The sequence below is a fragment of the Cyrtonyx montezumae genome, unplaced genomic scaffold, assembly GCF_038088225.1.
Source record: "Cyrtonyx montezumae isolate F1298 unplaced genomic scaffold, pur_monq_1.0 scaffold_3, whole genome shotgun sequence".
NCBI lineage: Eukaryota > Metazoa > Chordata > Aves > Galliformes > Odontophoridae > Cyrtonyx > Cyrtonyx montezumae.
Genome location: NW_027072034.1, coordinates 77,001,990 through 77,026,963, shown reverse-complemented (window position 1 = coordinate 77,026,963; position 24,974 = coordinate 77,001,990).

Here is a 24,974-nt window from a genome sequence, read left to right as displayed (position 1 = left end):
GCACAAGTCATATACCATGAAGATATCTCTGCTGCTGCTAAGACTTATTAGGATCAATTATCTGTCTTTCCTTTAGCAAAGGTCTTTTCTCTGTTATCAAAATTCAGGATAAGATGTCTAAGTGATAGATTCCAAAATGGCAGAAATTGAGTAGCTTCCAAAGTCGGACACAAGCCACTGTCAAAATGTATTTTGCAGTTAAAGATGATTAAGATCAATTTATGGATCCTACTGTGAGCGAGTGAAACAAGATCAGAATACTGATGTTGATGTCTGCTTTTTCATAAAGCTGAGCCCAAGTTTGGCTGCTGTTCCATAGTTTCTGTCTGTGATGGAAGAGCTTATCAAACCAAATCTAAGGTCATCAGGAGAAATGCCATTGCTCTGATATTAGCTGGGACAGTCACGGTGGTTTTTAGACAAAGAGAATATTCTCCGAGTGAATAAACTGATAACAGATAGGACATTACTCACAGTTTTATTCTTGGCAATTGAACTGGTTTTTTGTACACTGTATATTTGACTCACTTGTCTTTGCTTGTGTCCTGACTAAATTCAGAGCACAGGACATAATTCTAGATAAGAACTCGTCCTGTGACTTTGCTGCACTGTCCTTCCAATGCAAGACTGATCTTACCAGGGGAAGAACATATGCTGTTTAGGACTCATGACCCTGTGCCTACTGCACTGCTAAAGTAGTGGAAGACATACAACATTATGCCTGCAAATGTATGAGTAGAGCCTGGTAAATCCTAAGAATATGTTGTTAAGGCTTAATTATGTAGATTTTGTTTTTAAACATATCCCTCTCCTGTTCTTGCTCTGTTAGGATGCTGGCATGACACAGCTACTTGGGATCACATAGGCTCTCGACTGCTCAGCACTTGCTATATGCATTTGTACTTGTAGCAGCTAGGTGGGAAACCTTACCATATGAGTCTAGCCCTGCATATTGCTCTTACTCCAGGTGGATGAGGCTGTTAAGTCACACACTGGGTTTTTATCATTCAGTGTATGTCCTCAACCTGCTTCCATTGACATGGAGGGAGATTTGCCTTCTATTGGATCATAATGCTTTGCTTGGAATAATAGCACCAGGGCTGGCCTCTAATATGTGAAACATCCATTCAGCTACGGGAATGTACTTCACCCATAATTGGGGATGTCATTCATATCTTTGTTGCCAGTTCTATCTCCTCTCTCAATTAAAGTTTTATTATACATGTCACGTCTTAGGTTTCATACACAAGCAGGTGTTAAAAAGATTGATTCAAGCTTTTATTCTGTTTCATCTTTAACCCCGTTCCCACCTTTGATCTGTGTATCCAGGTGGAGTCTGGATTTTTCTTTGTAACTAACCTGTCCCGCTAACACTTGCCATCAGTGCTTTAGTCCCAGAGCTTTGCAGTTCCCTGAGGTTCACTTAACAATCTGTTGAGGCTATCCTAGGACTCGCTCCTGTGATGAGTTTGTCCCCGCATTGTTTCTCGCTCTTCAAATATAATTATTGAGAAGGAGCTTTTAAAGGCCACCCAATTTCTCTCTGCTACAAGTGATTGTATTAGTTCAAAGCCACCCTGCATCCATGTTACTTTGCCACCACCAGCATCTTCTTTATCTATGCTCAGCACTGATATCTTAACCTGTTATGATTCTCTTACTGTTTTTAGTCAAAAACCTACCATTGCCACCTCATGTCCTTCAGCTCTCTCTCAGAATCTTTAGGGTACCATAATGGACAGCAGAAAATGTTACTTATCTATCTACAGGATAGGTGTCTGAGGCTACAGGCAGCACATTCTTCTTCCCTCATCACCTAGAATCATGTTCTAGGTTCTGCTAAAGCCATCAAGAAGAAAGTATGATAATTTGCATTTGAAAAAGGTTTCTTCTAGACATGTAAGAGAATGATGGAATGAATTATACTCCACAGCGCTGTCTGCTGATTGTTATAGTTTCAGCTAACTTAAGCTAAATCCTTAGCTTTTGAGGTTTGAAACAGCACCTGTTGCAATTCATCTTCAGCTTAATGGCTTGTCTGTTTGTCCTGCACACCCAGATTTGTTTTTAGGGGATCTCTCTGGAGTGAGCACCCCACTTATCTTTCTTTTTAAACCTTCTGAAATCAAGGGTGTTGGTGTAGAGAGGAGAGTTTTGGGCTGCTTTCCAGTCGATATGTCTATGAACCAGGAATGAGGTCAATTTCTGCTGCCTGCACAGAGAGGCTGAGCACTGAAAGCAGGCACTCTGATGTGGTTGCTACAATGAAGCTGTGCTAGCCCCTGGACCAGCTCCTGTTCATCAGTTTGGCGCAAGCAAGAAATTTAGCACTTGGCAATTAGCTCTGTATAAACAAGCAGGGTCATTTCTTAAATACTTAATACATCCATTACTTAAATAAATAAATAAATAGATCATGCCTTAAATCCCACATCACTGAGGGAAAATGAGCTTATGTGGGATGGCAGAGAATGTAGCAATCTACTTCCACACATAGAAAAGAATAAGCAGAAAACTAAGTGGAGCAAAAAGGACCTGCAACTTTCTGGTATGCAGTTGTTACTCCAGGTCACTCTGCCCGACCCAGAACAGCTAAATGGCAGATACAACAACAGCAGGAAAACCTGCAGGGTATATTTATTTGACTCCACATCACTACATCTCGTCAACCATGAATTTAAAGTAAGCACAATTTATTGGTTATCTCTTAAGATCGAAGGATGCTGACCTCATTGGTCAAGGAAGAGAAGCAAAATTAGTTCATGCCTTAGCTCCAGATGAAAGGATAAAAATAACTTGAGAGTGGCTTTTCAAGAATTCCACTGAAACATTTTATACACATTATGCATTTCTTCCACAAACCAAAGGATAATTTTGTAGTCAGAGAAAGAAGACCTTTGCAAAATGAAGATCATTTAGGAAAAATAGTCCTGAAGCAGTTGAAGAAAATAATTTAATGTCCTGTCCTTCGCTAAACAATAGGAAGATCATAAAGCTGATAGAAAGGATTTCTTCCTTTATGCATTTTTTTTCAATTAGGGCACATATAGTATCACTTGTGCTTGGAAGATTTCTGGAAAAAACAAAGTTCTGAATTTGACTGGCATTGTCAACAGACAATAAACAATAGGGTTGGATCAATAATATAAATATATAAATGCAGAGACATATGCAAACCTAATCTATAAATATGTGCACAGAATTTATCTCTGAAATCCGGAATAAATCCCATCTGAAGGTTTGTAATTTGTTTTTTACAGAGGGAATGAATCACAAAAAGTAAGCTCGTGCATAGGATATGATATTTGCAAAGAACATGAAATCTGCAGTCCTTATCTAGCTAAACAGTTACAGATATACTTAAATGCCACATGAAATGGGATCTTCTGTAAGGATCAGAGTAGACGTAGAAGTTTTTTGCCCATTTTGAAATTGTAGGTGGAGTTTTCTGACAAGAAAAATTTTAAATGGTAAATGTATATAAACAAAATAACAATGAACAAAGGACTTTGAAATCCATTTCCAATTTTCCATATTCTCTAACACAAAGCATCTTTCAATTTTAAATATTTCTATCTCCATCAATAAATTTAATGCAAAATTCACAATGCTAAACTCCTACTGGATTTCACAGAGCCCTGTTCTGCTCAACCTCAGATGTTACCAAGTTTTTAATAATTAGATCCATCACTTGCTTGTACTTAGACTTGTGGAGGCGGAATCCTGTTTCCACAATTTCATAACCTCCTTGCCTGCTCCCACTTCTTTTATCCTTTCATATCACAGTCACCACTTCACTGTCCAATGTACTTGTGTGGGTGCCTACAGGCACACAGCCATCTGAGTAATTTTTAAGTTCAGTTCTGTTCTCTTGCCTAGACAATGCTTTTCAACCATGTGCAATATTCTCAGTAATGTGAAACAGAGACATGAGAAGTAGATAAAGGTCACTAAAGATATTTCCTTTTCAGATTTCAAAATCTGGGGAAAAGGATTGCTTAGGCTGTGCCTCATTTCATGTGATCATGTCAAGCTGAGGTGGGCTTTAATGCACACTTTCACCTAATAATCGTGATCCTGAAACAGTCATCACACTCATTGAAAGATGAGAGACGTGTATGACCTGGCCAACAAATCAGCAATGTGACTGATATGCTGATCTTGCCTGCTCATTTTTTTCACTGTGCTTTTATCATACTTTCTGCTACAGGAAAAGCCATTTCAGTAATAAATCAGAACAAATCAAACTCTTTAGGAATGATTTAGGTATAACAAAATTCAGTCCTGTACTGATGCAGGAGGCATGCATAAGACAATCCAGTATAGATCTCTTCAAACAAACTGAGAGCAAGATTTATGCATCAAGTTCTGAGGGCTCCTGCCTTGAGATATTAAAGGATGATCTCCTCCACAGTTTAGAAATTACTTTTTTTACATGGCAGCAAGAGCTATCCCTGAAATTTCAATCTTCATTCCAAAAATTTCCCATACCAAGTATATACAGCACAGTGGAAAAAGTTATGAATATATTTGAAATCCAAGTTGCAAATGAAAAACAAGATCCTATCTGTTCATAGCTATTAAAGAGAACATCATAATGTTTTTCAGATGTAGATAACTATCTTTGATATCCTATAAGTAATTATATTCTGTCCACCTGGCTTCTCTGTGGGGCTTCAAATTAAAACAATACTTAATCTCCCCTAAGTTGTGAGACAGTATTTCTGAGTTCCAGCTAGAGATTTTATATTTCTGCAGTAGATGAACTGATTACCATTATCCCCAATGCCTGAACAATCTGAAGTTAAAATATCTCTTTTTCTCCTGTGTTTGCACCTTCTGGGTCCCAGAGGGAAATAATATTTCTTAACTTAAAAAAGTCTTTCAAGTCCTATCGTGCTGATATTCTTCTCTTTCTCTTTTCCCTCACCTCTTGTTTTCAGTCAGAGCTTTCTAAATATTTTATTATTTATCTAGAGTACTGAGACTTTTTAAAAGCTTGAGTGCTAACAAAATAGCTTTCTTTATATACAGAAGGAGATGCTAACTACCCCGAGGGCAGAGAAGCCTTGCAGAGAGATCTTGACAAATCAAAGGACTGGGCAATCACCAACCACATGAAGTTCAGCAAGAATAAGTGCCAGATTCTGCATCTGGAATGGGACAATTCTGGCTATATGCACAGACAGGGGGATGAGAGGCTGGAGAGCAGGCCCACGGAAAACAATCTGAGGTTTTGGCTGATATCAAAGTTGAATGTGAGCCATCAGCATGCCCTGGCAACCCAAAGGGCCAACTGTACTCTAGAAAGGGTCAGGGCAGTGTTCTAGTTGTCAGAAGTATGCTTTCTCCCTTACAAGAATTAATGTCCCTCCATAATACAGCTGTGAAATTAGTTGCCCTTTCTTCAGTTGTTGCATGTGCACTCTCAGGAATATCCTTGAGTTTATATTGTCCATTCCTAATTGCATAGTTCTTTTCCTCTTAAGTGAGGATCCAATTACAATTTTCCATGTATGCCAACTGCTCTCTCCCCTTGTCAAGTTTGGCAGTTTCCCTTAGAGAATCAACAACCAGTGTTATATAGTGGCCAGCCAAAATTATTGAAACAGTATTTATTACTCATACAGCAGGAGGAAAACACTGCTAAAAACATTAGTTTAAAATAGCAGTAGTTTATATGCTAGTCTAACTCAACTAGAGCCCAGACATCAGTGATGCCAACAGAGAAAGACCTGTCTTTCAGCAGCTACCCCTGGTACCTATGGCCTCATATCCAAAGTTCAGAGGTACTGAAGTTCTCAGATATCCAAGTAACTCTTAACAATGGGAATGGAGCATATCTAGATCACTAGGAATATTCAAGTATATATTCTTATAGAATATATAAGTAATATTCTTATAGACAAGACCACAAGCCAAACAAATTTTTGCCTCTCTTGAATATGTAGAGCACAGTTATTCAGATAATAAACATTTTATTCCACATTTGTTTCTAACAATCTATATACAGGTAATTTCTGTGTTCTGTCTTTTTGCTGCTCCACCAATGCTACATTTTGTTCACGAGGCTTTGTTTGCCATGCACTCACCCTCAGAAGGAGGTGTAGAAACTTCTGCAAATGTAGTTCAGGTTCAAGCAGCTCTTCTGTATGCTACTGGGGTCCTCTATAGTGTAGAACAGGTGCAGGAAGCTCTGATGCAATTTGAAAAGAAAGTAAAGAAACATGGGTTGGGGAACAAGTGCAATAATGACATTTGGATCCAGTAGACCTCAGTGTCTGAAATTTCTCATTTGTAATGAAGTAGTTCTCCTTAAGAACAATCCAAATGACAGGTGGGGAAACACAGAGCTGATATCAGACCTGCCAGCACTACTTAGCAAGTTTAATTATCTCAGCCAGCCCAATACTGAATAGGGCTAAACCTTACACTAGACATCCTACCCTGTCAGGAGCTAGCCTAATATATTGAAATATAACTTTCAGTTATTCGCCTTGCATAATACTGGATCCATAACAGATAGTAAGGGATATAAGTCTTTAGATACGTCTCTTTTCTAAATCCATTTATTGATCATCAATATTGATGGTATGAAGGCAGTGGAAGAGATGAATTCCATGTGAAGGAAAATGTCATAATCTTTCCATAGGTATGACCTGCACTGATATCTCACTGTTCCCTACTAAAATAACATTCACTGAAACCCTGAGAGTAAAGGTCTTTATGAAATGCTTACTGAGAAAGCACATATCCTACCTGTAATTTCTGAAGTAAAATGAGTAGGCTGGTTAAAAGCATTTTGAAAATAAATATGAAAAGTTAACCTCATATGCCACATCTGAGCTGTTCCTGTGTTATTCCAGCTGAGATAATTTACAAAACAAGTATTTGCAAAGGGAGAATGCAGCGTGATATGAACTCATGTGAATGCATTATAGTAGTCAAGTATTTAATCACTTTTCAATTCTTATTAAATGAAAACATTTTCCAGTATTGTCTGAACTGTGCTCACTGTAGTCAATGGGTGTTCAACTCCTTTACATGAGGGAATTGAGTTCACCACCCTGCATAATGAAGACTTAACCGTATTTTAAACTATAACTCAGCAGGTGATTGAATATTATCTGCTTTACAGAAAGAACACAAGTAAAATGAGCTCTTCAGCTGTAAATAATTCTGTCATAAAGGAGAAAGCTAATGTTTTTCTTGGGTAACAATCTCAGCTCTGCTGCACGGTGCACTGATTCTCCCTAGTCAGTTTTTGATATCATATCATCAGCTACTCCAAAAACAGAATGTTAGCAGGGCCTTTGCGAAAATTCTCTTTGCTAAAAGGAGCATGGAAAGTCACATAAAGCGTTTGGTGCAGAACATTCCCTGACTGCATTTTTCCTCTTCCAAGTACAGTGAGAAGGAAGATGTCATCTCCAAATAGCTCTTCCTTCCTTCTCTTCTCTGGCTCCCAAAGCTAATGGTGGTGTGAAAGTCCTGGAAATGCTCTTATGGCTTTAGCTGATTTCAGTTCATATTTATAATATAAAAGTAAGGTTTAAAATCATGTTTTCTTTATAGAATATCCAAAATACAAAGGCAGGCTTTGGACATCAAAATAACCCCTTTTGCCAGAGCTGTTCAGATCAATCATTAGAACACCAGGAGGTTCTGACAGATGCCACCATGACAGTTTTCTCTCCCTCCATATTGCTTTCATGATCACACATTTTTTCATTTGGGTCATCATTGCATTTGAGTTTTCAATAGTGGGTAGTCCAGCTACCTCATTTTGAATGTTAATTTCCTGAAAATGATTGAAAACCATATTTTTAATCTGTGGCAGGTGCTTGGCTATGACAGGATCTTTTTATTGTTGTTGCCATTGGCGCACAATGCTCAATCCAGGAAAATATCTTGTTCCCATGGCTATCAGCCGAGCACTGGCTTTATTAAATAACTAGTTTCACCTAGCCAGATTCTGAATGTTTGCAATCATTTACTTGTATTGCTATATATTGCTCCCATCATTTTGCAAAGCAGCTCTTCAGCAATGTCAACTTCCTCTTGTCAGCACTTTGGTCTGTAAGCAGCCCACTCCTTGGAGTGTTATATCCCAGTGATACTTCCCAGAACCTTTCAAGAAGTTCATCAAATAACACAGGAAATCTCTGCTGCTTTTTATCTGAATCATAGTATGCAGCTGTCCCAGGCAGAGGTAAAAGTTCTGTTTTAGAGAGTTGAATTAGTTAGTTTTCCATAGCGTATTGACAACTTTTCAGCAGGAAGCCTGAGTCTCTGTACCACTGAGTAGATCAGATGTGCCCCATAGAGTTCAGTGTAATTTCATCATGACAAAAAGTTTGGATCATGGCACTTTACCAGCTAAAATCTGGCCACAGCAATCATGGAGATGGAAGAAGATGCTGTTTAAAGATACTTTGTGAACACTCTCTCTGTCTGTTAGAAATTTTAAAACTATTTCTGACAGTCTTTTTCTCACAGGTGAGGTGTGAAAAAGTTTTTGTTTAACATCTTTCTCTCCTTTTCCTGTACCATCTCTTCCTATCTCCCCAAGATTTCTTACTTTTATTCTAATAGGCAGCTGCGATTAAAGTGCTTTAAAATAACCTGCTTTCACACCAGTTGACTGTAAGCATCAGAACTTCTCATTTTTGTTCCTAAGGACATGCAATTTTTCAAACAGTTTGAGTAATTTTGATCCCTGCAGTTTTTAAAGGGCTATCAGGAAGACTGATTGTTCCCACCTAATTGCAGAGAGAGAAAGGAGGAACAGAAGCTGAGTTTTAATGGTGGAGAAATATCTTGATGTGTAGATAGTCTTCAGTTATGATAATGCACAAGATTTGGAGTCTGATTTGGCAAACTTGATCCTATACAAGAGACTCTACTGAGTCCAACTCAGTAATGAATATATAGGCAAAATCTTGTTCAGTGATGATGTCTTTGGACACCGTTTTAAAAAAGGCAGACACAGATTCTAAGATATACTTCAGGATTTCTGCAGAGTTGGGATTCCCACAGTTGGAGACAAGATTTGAGAACATGCCCCCCCCTAGAAGACCATATGTTGTCTACATGCTGCAGAATGACCTCTAGTTGTATCCTGAGCTGTGCTTTCCCAGCATAACCAGCCAGAGTGATGGTCCCATGTGACTTTTCAGCTTTCTTTGTGCTAGCAAAAGGGATACTCTGTGGTCTGTTGCCTCATTGCCTTCTGAGAGGTCTTTCTATTCAAAGACAACAGGATTGTCTAAGAATAGGATGGTCAAAACTTAGGATTTCTTTGTCGTTCTTTCAGGTTTGTTATCCTGAGTGAAAGTGTGAGGACTGTTTAAGAGACATCAGAGTCTACCTCTCTTCTTCCACGTCTGCTTTATCAGGTATGTAAAATGGCTTCTCTGGACAGGAGAGCCTGTGTTTAAAGGCAAGAAACTCCAACCATTAAAACACCTTAAGTCACATTTGTGTTCATGCTGTAGGCCCACCTCCCTCCAGATTCTTGAAACTACTAGTCTGTACATTCTTGAAATGATCCTTGTATAGAAGCAGAAGAGACACTGATGTGTATTTAATGTGCGAATAACTAGCATGATAGGAGCTTGATCACTGAGATGAAGTTCCTGTCCAAAAAGAATAGGTTTTTAGTTTCCTGTATGAATGTATTGATCTGACTACTAGAGAGCTTTGGGAAAGGTCAACAAGGACCACATCATAAATCTTGATGAGCTGCCATACACACATGCTCATAAAGCAAAATGTGAATCATTATCTTAGAGGAATCTGCAGAGCCTGTAAGGAAGATGAAAGCTCTTTATGGAGACTAGAGCATAGGAAAGATAAGAAAAGAGAAAGAGGAAAAGGCAAAAGAGCTTCTGCAGGGGATTTTCCCTAAAATGCTGTAATGAAAATGTTGAGTCACAGCTTGAACAAGTGATTGGCATCTGGTAGGAAGGCAGGGCCAACCCAGGGGAGTTCTGGTGCAAGAAATGCACCTGAGTGACTGGAAGGGTTGGAGCTGGGATCCACCCTTTCCCAGTCTGCATTTAAAGGTTGGCAGTGAAGGGAAGAGCATCTCACCTGGAGATCTCTGCTTGCTTTAGGGTCTTACAGGCCTTCCAAAGGTAAGCATATTCTTTCCTTTATTTCTACACTCACTGCTGTTGTGTTGGAGCAGATCATCAAGATCGTTGCTTTCTGCAGCCTGGAACCTAGTTATTCTGCTTTCATCGTTGTGCTTTCCAGCATGTTACAAAAGCCATAAGGATTTCCTTCCATTGGCTTGGGAGTCTCCTAGAAGCCTGTGAGCTGGATGTGAAAAACATGAGAGGACTAACTGTGTGCAGAGATCTCTGTAACCTGTAACTTATGCCACTCAGCAATATGCTGCCACACAAACCAATAGGGGAGCTACGTGTATGCCTGATGCAGCCTTCCATAGCAACAGGTCTGATTCATTTTCTGTCCTTTTCACTCATACCTGATGCCTCCAACTTGTTTGAATGTGCATCACCACAGCCACTTCTGGATTAAAAGCATCTCTTGTGTCTGTTGAACAGCAATAGCACTGGCTTCTGTAGCAATGCTGTCTTCCAGCCATGCTGTGTTGGATAACAAAGACTTCTAGAATCATATGCTATGAATGAAACAGATGAGGATGGGGAGGAAATCAGGTCTGGAAAACCTACATATTCTCTCCAGTTGACAGTCCTGAAAATAGGCATTTTTCTGAGGGTTTTTTTTTTTTTATAAAGGATTCTTTAGGGCTCAAGATATGTTTCTGCAAATAAAATAACTATTCAGAAAACTGCATCACTGTCAAGTTGCTACAAAATATAACTGTAGCTAAGCAAGGCCTTGGGTTAGATTTCTAGCTTGCACTTTCTCAAAAGGAATTTTAAGCTTTTCTTTTAAAGGAATTCTGCTTGTGTGCCTGAGCACAGAAGAGGTAGGAAACTAATTTCTCTGCAGTTTGGAGTTTGGCAAAATGTGTTTGTGACCTGCAGATGTTCACTATCTCTTGCAGCATCTTAATGATGCAACTCATAAGCTCGGCTGCTTTCCCTAAATTTACCTCACTTGATTCCTCTTAGCTTATTTTCACCTCATTCAATAACTATTAACATAATGCTGATGTTAGAAGCCAGAAGGGATTCATTGCTACTCTCCTACAGCCACTCTCTACCCTGATATAGTCACCTGTCTGCATAAATTGTTCTGGTTAAGAGAAGGCAATTTTCAGAGTGCAGATATTTTAACAGCCAGATTTTTACTTGGTGTAAATGAGCATAGCTCTGAGCCATGGAGTTTTTCCAGCAGTGATTGATTTACCCTAGATAAGGGCATGTTGAGATTAGAAAGTCTACAATGCCGTTATTCTTAATTTCCTTGCGCCTTTTCTCGCAGCATCTTCAGAGCTGCTATACCCTCAACCATCTGAGCACAGTCTTGCAAAAAGTCAACCTTGTCCAGCTGTGCCTACTTAGCTTCATGGGCTCAGATTCAGCCCTGCCTTGCAGGTGCGGCTCTTCTTGAAGTAGCCTGGATCCTTGAGGGGCTCTGCTGAGTCACAGTAGGAGTTTCATATGGTGTTAAGTGCCTTTTGGAGCTCTGGTCATTTAAACAAGTTCAGCAGTTGACTAATGCATGATAATTCAGGAAGGACTGCAACAAAACCCACATTGAGGTGATTCTGTTGCTTTTAATTACCGTTTAGGGAGCCAAGAGATATTTCAGAAGAAAAAAAAAAAGTAACCATACATGTTAATCTTGTTGAAGTCCAAGTTTTACACTTTTGGACTTTGACACTGTAAGCTATGGCAACTGGGACTGCAGACAGGCATTAAATAGATGTGGTGGCATAAGCAAGTGATCCAATATTGCTATCCAGAGCCAACTGTGCTCTGCTAGAGAGGAAGGTGGTCCAAATTCATCCATTGTGCAATTCATGTTCTTTCTCTCTCCAGATTTTTCATTTATTTTTTATATCTGTCAAGAGAGCAGTTCAGAGAACATTACGGTATCATAACATTGTACTCCACTGGCAATATTCTTTAATTGTAGTAATAATACATAATCAGCCATATACATATGCATTAATATATTAGCTGCATATCTTCAGCACTAACTTTGTTTTTACAGATAGCAACAGACTTCAAGATGTGAATTTCTTTCTAGTACATTTTGGGGGTTGTATGTTACTTTTATAATACAAACTGATTATATTTCTGTCAGAAACCTGTGAATTTTTATTGTAGAGTCTATAATGTTTGTGCAATGAAATTTTCAGAGGTCCAAACAATACTGTGACCAGCTCACTGATGTGGCTAGTAAAGTGCAAATTGCTGGCATGCTCACTACTGAGAGGAATTTAAGGACACCTAAAACTATCACTCTCTCTGCCTCCAGCTGCTTGTGTTCAGGGCTCCAAGAAAATGCCTTGCTTCAAGGTAGCTAGAACCTGATGAAGACTTTGCTGTGGTATCTTGTGTATGTTGGATCTGTGAGAGCAAGTATTATCCTCCAAGCAGAGGAAAGCAGCTATTGAGTGTGAAAGGACTTATTTTATTTTTTAGTAAACCAATTAGTCTTCACAAAAATTAAAAGCCCGAAGAGGCTGCTTCTCAGCTGTGTTGAGGCAGGGCAACTTCAGCTGGTCACAGCTACTCTCTGAGTGTGTATAAAATTTAATAAAGCTTTCCAAGTTGCACCAGCCATTCCCTATTGCAGACTGTGGTACTTGACTATGGGCCTACAGGAACTGAACTGCATACCACTGTCCTACATATTAGAGTAGCAACTTGTTCTCACAGCTCGAGAGCTAGCTGAAGGGAAGACATTAGTATCTATGAAAAATAGGCTCTAGAAATAGAGCAAAAAAATATAAATCTCATCATGTGTACTTGAAACCTTCACGCTAGAAGGATACAGCACCAGCTAAGGTAACAGCTAAGCTGAAAGAAAATAGAGGAGGCCAACAACTTTCCCCTGTCCCTAGAAGCCTTGAATGACATCTGCTAAATGATAGTGCTACTCAATTTGCAAAGCCTTAATTCTAACTGGAACAAATAGCTAAAATAGACATGCACGCATGTAGGATGCATGGATAGCTTTTTTCTGTGCTTTATAATGTTGAAGTGTGGGACTGTGGAAGGAGTGACATTGGTAAAGGAACTAACTTTGAAGTGATACAGAAAAATGAATGAGAGGAAAATAAAGGGAATTGGAAGAAATGGAGCAAGAAGAACATTATTTTGTGTAAATTAAATTTAAATAAAAAAGGATGACACTGACTCAGATCTTGTCATAGTAAGGTATTTTAAGGCCAACAGTAATAAGAAAATTATATATAATGTGAATGCCCCAGGAGCACCAAGCACACCTTTTATCTTTTCTAATAATGAAGCTGCTGAGTCACATTTGTCATGAAGACAAATAAACACCCTTTATATTGACCAAGGAGGTAGTCTGGGTCACTTTGTATCTTTAGAGTTCATTTGCATCAAGGTGAAGAACAGTGAAGCTTACTGGGGGAAAAAAAAGGGGGGATGGTGACTCCATCACTTTCCTGGGCAGTTTGTTTCAATGTTTTATCACTCTTTTAGAGAATATTTTTTTCCCTAATGAAAGCAAGCCAGAAATAAAGGAAGAAAGAGAATGAAAGAAAACTTCAGAGCTGATGTGCATTGTCTTTTGACCTGTCTTTTGAGTCTCCTTTAACAGCTAGGCCTAGCAGAGATTCCTTTCCTGTGATTTGCTATCTCCAGACTACTGTGGAAGTTTTCTTCCCTTTCTGTCCAGTCAGGTCAACGGTATGTGGTGAAACTATATCTGAACAGTGACGGCCATAAAGGAAAACTGTGAAACCCCTGTATATGGGTTTATCGTGGGTGTTGGTGTATCTATAATGGGTTCTTTGTAAGGGCTAGACTATTTTTTCACTTAAAAGAAAGGGGAGAAAGAATTAGTAGCATGCATAAAATCTGTTAACATTAAAATAGCAATTTATTCCCAGAGGAATGCCACACAGTAATGCTGTTATTGGACATGACTCAATTTTTGTCTGATATTGTCACACTGCAGCACCTACAAAGATGTTTATGAATCAGTTGCATAGAGGCATGTGGGCAGAGTGGGTCACTGATGCATTCAGTCACAGAATAGATGAAAGGCAGGACAGGCATTAGCTATGAAGGCAATTGGTTTGTAGGACTACATACAGGGAAAATCTTGCCTCTGGTCTCACATAGACTGACCAAAAGCATCAAGGAAGAAATAGCAATGTATTTTTAGCTTTCTGGAAAAAAAACATAGCAGTCAAAGAATTACTTATGTTGCTAAGAAAAGCTGAACAACTTGCTGCCACAGGATATAGAAATCCATGGTATATATTTGATAGTAAATATTTAGACTCATTAATTCACATTCAATCATTACTGAATATGATGGTTTGGATTGTAAGTGTCTTGTCAGAAAGTGTCTGAATATTATCAGATGTTCTTTGTCAGATGTGATTCATTTCAGAGTGGTAATCTCTTTGCACACTTTCCCTGTGTGTAATTGGACAACAGCAAAGCCAGGATGCTCTAGTCTAGACGAAGCTCTTGTCTGACCTCCTGTGGCCTTGCTCCTATTCTTATCAGAGCAAATCCATGCAGAGCACTGAAAGCAAAAAATAGCCATGTGGTGTAGTATATTCATTCTAGCAAGTGCTGTGCTATTGCATGTACCCAGATACTGAGAGGTAGCTGCCCTTCAGCTCTCTTGGACTCCAAACAGATAAAATATCAGCCCCAAAAACTATTCTAGACACATCCTTAGACAAACAGACCCTTATCACAGGGGCAAAATTATTAGCTGTTCTCTTACTTGCCCTTGAGGGAGCACAGCTACAGTCCATCGTGTTCTGTGGGACCCCCTGGTCCCACAAAGCCTTTTCTGTCTGCTTAGCTTCTCACAACACAGACAGCACTACTGAGCTTACATCAGACAACCCACAGTGCATAACACTGACAGAGAAAGATTTTGCCAGTCCAGGGCTTAATGCTGCAGTCTTGCTCTAAGACAGTGCCTGTATCTCAATTGTTGCTTTCTCCACGGCAAATGCAAATTGAGCTAGTATCTCAACTAGGACAGCAAGCAGGATAAACTGACTCACCCTCAGCATCCTACTCCCCGTCGGTCTGGCATAGACACCAAGTGGCACCAAGCCAGGGAACCATGGGAGCTGTGGGGGAGCAGCTCCCTGATCATCTGTTCTTCTTGGGGGGCCTCAAAACTGGGGACAAATCCAGGGCTCTGACACTTCTTTGGCACCTTGCCCTCCCTCCATCCCTCTCTGCTGCTGAGCCCTAGCTTTGGGTTGTGGGAATGTGAGACCCCTGTGGTCAAGCCCTCACACAGGCACTAACTAGTATCACACCTGATGATGGCATTACCTTCAGGACAAATACTACAGGTTTTCTTGGACTGTGTCATGCTGTTCATTCGCTTTCAGGCAAGAGTTTGGGGAGATATGTATTCTTGTGCCCTCAATCACTACTGATTGAAGGTGAACTTCTTGGAATAGGAGAAACAGATGTTGACTCTAGACACTCGAAGGACAAGAGGAACAGGAAAGAGTGAAACAACACCAGGGTGAGATCCTATTGCTTTCTGTAAATACACCCAGTAGTTAAGCACTGGGGAAACAGACAAAGTGTGTAAGGAAATGGACAAAGCTGGTAGGATTAAGCAGCAGGTCCTTGTCTTTGAATGAACTCACACTGAAGATCAGAAGATTTCCACTCAAAAAAAAGGGAGGAGGTTGGGAATAGCCTTCAAAAGGAAGATTGAAGCAAAATGTATAGTATTTAAGGTGGAGACTAATTGTTTTACACAGTACGTGTCATGGCAGCCAGCAGTCTCAGCAGAAAATTTCTGCACAGGACCTTTTCCAAACTTGTATGTTGTTATAAAATTGAGATGACTCCACAAACCTGACTACAAGAGAAGAATTACAGCTGAACAGAGCAGAAGTTTATATCAAAAACATGTATGCAGTCAGGAAAGCATCTGCACCTGTGCAACAGGTTTTTTGATGGTATGTCATGTTTGAGATATGAGGGGGAGTTTCAAGATGGGAACCCAGAGCCTGGCAGCATTTCCAGAATGTGATGTAGTCTAACCAGCACAAATGTCTGTTCTGCCACTGAATCTCTGAAGCTAAAAAGGGCTTGCAGCAAAATGACATCAGTGTAATATTGGTCAGTGGCACAGGTGTAGCTTTTGTTTATTAGAATGTGAAGTGAGTTGAATAATTGTTTTTTCTGTTGTTATTGTTTAAGTGTGTGGGTGTAGACAGACAGGTGCTTGAGCTTTCTGGTTAGTCTGTTATTGCTCAAGACCAGCCACAAATTTAGCAAATTAAATGCACAAGGCCAACAAACAGGTAAATGGGGTCAGTGTGTACCTACAGCTGTGTTACAGATGAGAAAGCACAGCATGAGATGTTGAGACTTGCCTGAGCTGCAAGCAGTATGAGGCTGCATGGCCAGGGTCAAGCAGCCCTGGTGTGACCAGCACTGCCTGTAGGGAGCTGATTGCAAGGGGCTGGCCTATTGAGAAGGCAGCAACAAACAGACAAGTTGGGACAGCTGAGATATGGGCTGCTTGCTGTCTGGAAACAGGAAGACTTGTACCTGAACTCATAATTACAGGTAACTAGGATTAATCTGATGTACTCAGTCATTCTTATTCCTATCTAGTGCTGTATTTAGTGATAGTCAACATCACCTAAATGTCCTCTGTCTTGGGAGCCCAAATCCACTGGCTGAAACAGGGATTTCTGTGCTTTCCTTTCTGTGAGCATAGACTTACAGACTCCTCATGCAAATTATGAAGGAAGGCATCCTAATGAGCAGCAACTTCAAGTTGTCCCACATGAAGTCATTCCTGTGTTTTATTGCAGTTTAGCATTTTTATTACAGTGCATGTGCTATAGCTGTATGTTTTTAATCGTTCACCCTGCATCCTCCATGCTTCCAGGCAGCCTTTTTCTCCTCTCTAGCAGCTCTCTTGGGCTACATGCTCATTCAGAAAGTATTGAGTGTTGGTTCTCAAGCCTTTTGACAAAGCATTGTTATCACTCAGGAAACACTTCAGAAACAATTTTAGAAGCTTATTTCACCAGATGAAAAGCCAAGGAGCAAGCTACTTATCTGTGACTCCTTCAGTCATTTCAGTAAGTCCTCATTGTAATACAATTTGAGCGAGCTGGAGGGAGGAGATCACTAAAGGCCACCAGCTATATCCGAACAGTTAAAAATAATTCCAGTAATAAAATGAATGATATGTATATTGGGGCAGCTTACTGACCTCCTTGGAAAAGATGGCAAAAATGTGCAGTAAAACATGCCCTTGGCCACAGCTACCACGGGGCAGCCCACAGGGCCCCTCTTCTGTATGCACCCAGACAAAGAATAAGGCAGCTGTTTCTTTTTCATCTTCTCTTCGCTCACAGTTTGGGTTCTTCTTCCATTATAGAGAGGATTCTGTGGGTAAGGATGCATGAAAAATTAAAATGTGTTATTACTTATTCCCCTTTTCAACTACTTCCTTCCCTGAGGGTTATCTGCTTCTTAACTTTACCTGGTGACATGAGTGAATTGTTCATTTCTTTCATTAATCTCCATCCTACACAAACCTCTCTGTTCAGAGAGGTTATCAAAATTAAAATATCAGACTTTTGTCTGAGAATGTTTCCCTACCTATTATCACACCAAGGATTAAGAGAATTGAAAGAAATGGGGAGATGTGTGGAGGGTGGAAGAAGGAGGGAAAAGAATTTTTGCCCAGGAAGGGGGAGGAGAATATTTTTAATTGGAAAATGCAGTGATAAAATCATGAAATTAATGAAGTGAGCAAGCTCAAGGTCAATGCAGTACCTGAAGATTCCTTAAGCACATTTTCTGGTTTGATTTTTAAGAAAACAAAGCAGGTATGATCAGCCAGACTGTGCATGACTGTCTGTTTGCTTTTCCATTCCTCACTTCACCATGATTTTCAAACCAGCTGACAGATTTTGGTCAAATATAAGAGAGGGGTGGAAGTTTACAAAATAGTTCCATCTCTCCTTGTCACAAAATGGCTACTGGCAGGGCTGTGGGGACAGCAATCACGCTATTTCCCCAACTAATTTTGATACTCTCAGGTGACTTCTAACTTGTGCCCAGCACCCTGTGTGCTGCCACTAAGGCACCCCATGGGAGGAGGGATGCAGGAGATGGCAGCAGTGATTTTGTAACTACTGGAACACCTAATATCAGGAGGAGAACTTGGAAACCTACAAGGTCTTGTAGTTTTACTGTTCAAGCAACAGAAACAAATCCACTGGAAATTCTGTTTCATTATTTCTTTAGTTCGTAGGGCTCCTTGTCTTTGTTAACATCACAGCACACTCCTAAATATCCTGATGTCTTGCATTTGGAAATGGGGAGCTCCCATTCTGTGAGTGGTCTTAGGCAGTGAGATTTCCTCTCCCCTGGCTTTGCACTGTGGCTTGCTCTTCCTTTATGAAAGCCATCGACCAGCAGGGCCCGTGCTGTGGTAACAGCAGAAGTGTTGATCTGCCCTGAGAACACATGTTGCTGGGAGGCCTTGGGGTGCTGCAAAGACAAAGGCACACATTTCCCCCATAGGAAGTGAACCCTCCTCCAAACGGATCCTTTTGGAGAGGCAAGGCCACAGCTCTGGAAAAGAAAGCATCTGCATGACAGACCATGAATAATTGATCCTGATGACAGTGACCCACAGATGTGACATCACCATTTGGCACATTAAGATGCTGAGTACCCCTTGGGGGATGTTAGGAGTTGCATTACCCAGGGAACTCAAAGATGTTAATTCATAATTTATTGTATGAGGAAAATAAGAAACTAGAGAAGTTCATGCAATTCTGATCATATTTCATTTCTCTTGTGTCTCCCTTAGAAGGCCATTCAAGTGGACTTGAGTTCTTACATAAAGATAGAAACTTTCTACAGGGAACATTCTTTCTTGTGTTTAAAACTCAAAGTTACTGTACCTAATATTAACGGCTGGTTCTATTTTAATTATTAGAATTTACTGAAGCATGAGCCCAAAAATAGCAGGTACATCAGAAACAGAGAGGGAGAGACACAAAAAGCAAAACAGATTCACCAAGCTTCATTCAGCAACTGGAAAACAGCTTGAATCCTGGTTCCCAAAGAATCTCTCTGAAGTTCAAGTCTTGTAAAATCACACTTTGTCTCCTAACCCCAACACCAGTAGCAGGTCCTGCAAGAATATCTCTTTCTACGGAGCGTGCTTGGTGCTCATATCACCTGCAGTGCCAGGCTGCTGGATGCTGTCTGTGGCTGAAAACCTCTTTTGATGCCAGCTTTTCTTTCCATTTTAGTAGATGTGCTTTACTCTCCTTTTTGGAGTGAGTTTCTTTTGTTCCTCCTTTTTCTCCCCTGGTTTTGTTCCTCTCTTTCCCCCCCTAAATTGCACAGCTTTCTGGCAGCTTTTATCCTCCCTTTCTTTTCTTCTTTGAGTTTTTGAGTGAAAGAGAATCACGCACCTCTTAAGGGAGCAGGAAGCATGTAAAGTTTTCATCTTGAAATTGAATTAACTCTTTGTTGGATACCCCCATCTATAGCTCTCGAAGTAATAAGCATCAGAGATTCACTTCGCCTTCGCTTAGGACTACTTTGGTAACACACTGAAGTTTTTCTGCATTCATTGTAGAGTATCTTCTTTGTGATACAAGTATTGTGCTAAATAGTTTTATTGTTAGATGCTACTCAGCTGGAAGACTCAGTAACTAAGGCTTCTGTCTGAGAACAGCCCCTCGGACCACCCTTGTATTTACTTTGGTAACAATGTAAGATTATCACTTAGGCTTCTAGTCAAAGCAGACTTCTGCTAGTTCTACATACAGAAACATTTCAGAAGAGTTGTTCCATGTGGTCTTTCATATCACGCGCTGTATATGAAACCTCCACTTGAAGGCTATTCAGGTGGCAGCGCCATCAGAAAAGAAAGGCTGGCTGTGTAACCTGAATTTAACCCTCCTATCCATTATACTTCAATCACCCAAGGGGCTGAGGGAATAAGCAGGAACTAGAGGGGCAGCGTAGTTAATGGGGATTTGGAGCAGAAGCTGGAAGGCACCCAGAGACTGGGGCTGCTGCTAATAGGATGAGGAAGGATGGCCTGGCTGAAGGTGCATCTCTTGTGCATTGGTACGTGAAACAGAGCTTCAGACAAGTATCTGTTCTTATCAGAGGAGCACTAGCAATGATATAGTAAGAGAGGATGTCTGCATTTCTCAGCCCTGGGAGCACATACTTTTAGCTTGCAAGGCTTTCTTTTATTTCCTGAAATACAATTCACAAAGGCAGTGAGCCATCCTAGCACAGAAGCACAGTCTGAAAGGATATATCTGTGTACACATTATTAAACATTAAAAGAAAAGTTAGATTAGCAATAGCCCAAATAAAATGCATTGTGATTGAATCATTAATTTTAATAATAATTATAACCAGTACAATAATTTTGATGCTTTTTTTCCTTTCACAGGGCTCTTATTATTCAGCGTGAGAATGATCAGAGAACTAGAAAACATGACCTGCAATGAAAGATTGAACTAATTGGCTCTGTGCAATCTGTGGAAGAGAAAATGAAGCAGAGATATGGTAATAGTTTTAAAATACATAAAAGGCTGCTGCTGAGAAGAAGGCGGCACTTTATTTTCTGCATCCATAGTGAATAAGACAAAAAACAGTGGGCTTTGTGGCAAAAATAGATTTTGGCAAGACATTGGGTAGCTCAGTTAAGGACAGTAAAGTGATAGAATAGTCTGCTTGAGAAAGGTCCATCAGAAGAGTTCTTACGTAAGAGTTTAGACAAATGTCCAGTGGGCTGTCTGGCCTGCTAAGGTGACATTCTATGGTACCTTCCAGCTCTCTTTTCTAATTATCATTCATGAAGGCTTTGTTTCTGTGATAGAAAACCTCCTGTCTCACAAAATAGCAGTTTATGGCAATTCTGTCTTTGACTTCTGTCAGAAAAGGATTGGGCCTTTATGTGTGGCAAGCAGGTCAAGGGAGATGATCATGTTTCTCTCTCTGTGCTGGTGAGACCTCATCTGGAGTACCACATCCAGATGTGGAGTCCTCAGTACAGGAGAGGCGTGAACCTGTTGGAGTGCATCCAAAGGAGGGCCACAAAAATGATCACAGGGATGAAATGCTTTCCCCTGTGAGGACAGGCTGAGAGAGCTGGGGATGTTCAGCCTAGAAGAGAAGGTTCTGTGGAGAACCCAGTACCGGCCTTTCAGCATCTAAAGAGGGCCTGTAAGAAAGAAGGGGACAAATTCTTTACCAGGGTCTCTTGTGCTAGGACAGGAGCAAGTGGCTTCAAAGTGGAAGAGGGGAGATTTATACTGAATATAAGGAAGAAGTTTTTTATTATAAGGTTAGTGAAGCACTGGAACAGTTTGCCCAGAGAAGTGGTGGATGACCCATTCCTAATGACATTCAAGTTGGGGCTGGACAGAACTCGGAGCAATCTGATCCAGCTGTTGGTGTTTCTGTTCATTGCAGGGGAGTTGGACTAGATGTGGGCCCTTCTAACTCAACTTTAAGGGGCCCTTCTAACTCAAACGGTTCTATGATTCTTTCAAAAACTGAGTACCAGTGGGGGTGTACAAATAAATATTTCTGAGTGTCTTTTCTTCTTCATTCATATTCATTTTGATTAAACTCAAGGAATAATACTGTATTTAAATAATGAGCGACACAGAGTAGTGGCCTTGCCAACTGAAGTCTTGGATAAGAAAAAATATTAATAATGTTGCAAGAATTTCAGGAATATGCAACACTTCAAGTATTTTTATATCAGGGACTTTTTATGTTAACTCTGTACCCTATCCCTTGTTGGCAAAATCAAGGAACAAAGATGTAATCATATTTTCTGAATATTACATACATTTGTAGAGTTCCTTTCCCTGCTACCAAAGGGTGAGCCTCCCAGTGGGAACCAGGCAAAAGAAGCTTACACTACTGTGGGGTGTAATGGAAGTGTAGCAGACCTCTGCAAGATCACACAACATTTTGTACAAGGAGACTGAGAGAAATATAACTGGATAAAGTACAAGGGGAATTAAACACATGGAGGGCCTTGATATGTTCGCATCAGCCATTTTAAGCTTCTCTGTTTATTTGCTTTCAGGGTTTTGAATTATCTGTTGAGAGAATTAGCCTTTCTTTGCTAACTCTCTAAATGATATGATGACCTAGTTTAGCTCCTAAGTTATACGGTACGAGAACCTCCCTGTGTAATTATCCTGGTACTTCACTGCTGTGCTATGTTTAATATCCCAACTGATTAGCAATGATTTCCTGAATCCAGAACTGATGATGGTCCTTGATCTTCAGAGAAAACTGCATCAGTAGTTGGATTTCAGTAACGTGGCTTGCAGCCACTTTCTGGTCAGATCAGCACTGCAACCAGCTGAAGCATCTGGAAAAGTGACCTTAGTACTTCACTGTTCAATGACAGTTTGCTCAAGGGAGAGCAAGAGTAATATAAACTAGTTATAAAACTGGATTTTTTTAATCCAGCCTTGATTCACTTGTGCCTGCTATTTCTCATGTGCCTGGGTTGTCTGATGTGACATAAAAAGCATTTGATCTATCTGTTACATATCATGCACCTAGTTTGAGATGATTGGGACTCTTTGTAGTTGCAAGATGATTACAGATCAACAGCTAACTGCCTCTCAGATAGTATGGCTGTAGGTACTTGTTTCTCAAAAGAGCAGTACTGGAAGAGGCATTTCTGAGTTTCACATTACTCCTACCTAGGAGAACCATATGGGATCTTGATAAACTGGGAAATCTGTAGGCACAATGAGCCCTTACTATGATTAATTTCTCTTCTAACATGATTGATAATGAAATGCCACGGTAAGATAACAGCCAAAGAGTCTGTTTGGAGGAAACTCATTTGGCAGAGATTTCTTACAGAATCAACCAAGTACGATCCCAACAGGCAGAAATCAGAGTGTGAGATGTGCACATTATTCTCTCATATCTTGCTGATTTATAGCATTTCACAGTCATTCTAGCAGAGACACCTACAGCTTCAATTTCTTAAATACTTAGGCAGGAGAACTTCTTAAGTACAAATTTCCACCCTAAAGTTTAGAGCACTTCATAAGCACGTTTGCTCCACATGGACCTGAAAGTGAAGTTCCCTCAGTCAAAGGGTTTTGGAAGCTATTAGAAGAATTCCAGCTTTCAGACAGAAAATAAGCTGATGTTCAAAGCACTTAAGCATATACATCAAAGGCATTAGTACATGCTTAAAGTCAGTCCCTTTCTTGGCCTTAATTGGTGCCTTTGCCTTCATAATTATTAAAAGCTATATCAAGGCCTACTTTGCAGTCTTGAATGATAAATTGGAAGCTCCTGCTGATGTCAGTGGGATCTCAGTGGTGTCTTGCTTGCTTTATCCTTGCTTACTTGCTTTATCCTAATAGTCATGGCACTGTTAGGTTTAAATCTTTAGTGTATGTGCCAACCCTTACTTTCATTTTCTACTACCTCTCTGATTGATCTACGTGGGGATTTACTGTCATCGGTGGCTAACTGATAGATCTTGTGACAAAATTGTATTCTTTAGCTCTTAATTGTCAGGAAGCTCTATTCTCCCCCTTCCACCTCTCCCCCCAGCACATATTTGAAGGGTTTCCAATTCAGGCAACAAAGTAATTAAGGGCACAGGATTTAACATTGACCATAATAAGACTATCCATCCAAATTTGACTTGCATTACCTAATTTTGATTTTCCCCTGCAACACATTTACAAGGCCAGACGGGTGTATTATCTCCGCATACTGTTCATTATCAAGCATGACTGGAACAGGTGGCAACATACTGATGTGTGTTTAATAGAACAGAAGTTTGAATGCATATTTCAAAACTGGGCAAATGATTTCCTTTGTAACACCGTCAAAACATGAGCAGTGACAATTTCAGAAATATGTTACCTTATCCCATCTTACTTTCATGTCCAGCACCTGCCAACTGGTATCTTACTTTTCAGACTTCTGCAGTCTTCCTGCTGTCTGCGCTTGGAAAAATGGAATAAGTAGCCTTGGTATGTAACTTAGTTCCTAACTAGCATGCAGCCCTGCATGGACTGAATGACTGCTGGGTGACTGTCACCTTAGCCTTCTGGACCTTTCAGCCCATGTGTAGCCAGTTGTTTGCACCTCAGTTGCTCGGGCTGGAAGTCAGGCTTGTGCCAACATATTCTGGGGAGGATGCCTGATTTCAGAGGCAGTCTGAGACAGCTCTAGCTGTGACTGTGAGTGTTGTTTTGCTGTTTCTCTTGTCTGAAACCTGTCCAGTTCATGTGTCTTATACATCAAGGTGTCATATTCCTAGCTGCGTGCCTTCATTTTCCTAGGGCAAATGTGGACAAGACTGGAGGTTTATTAATGCTGTGTCATTAGGTGCATTTGGATACTGAACCCAGGTGTTGGTGGCCCATTTCTCTATGCAACCTAAATTCTTTATACAGCCTAAAGAAGAAGGCAGGTGTGCACTTCTGACATGGAGCATCAAAGTGAAATGTACAAGACTCTCTTTGGTAGATGGCATTCAAGACTTCCACACTCAGAGCTTTTTAGCTTTCCCTCAGTGCTAGTGATTCCTGAATTTCCAGTCCTTCAAACCTAGATCCAATTTCCAGTTACTTCAGCAGCAGTAAACTAAAACCCTCAGAGTCTCATTGGTTTCAGCAGAATTATTCAAGCCTGTAAAAAGAAAAAGTTGAGCTCCTTTCTTAAAACAAGCAGAACAAATTTAGATCTATTTAAATTCTGAATTTTTAAAAAGAGTATGCAATTAAATGTAGCTAGAATATGTATATTTAACAAGTGTAA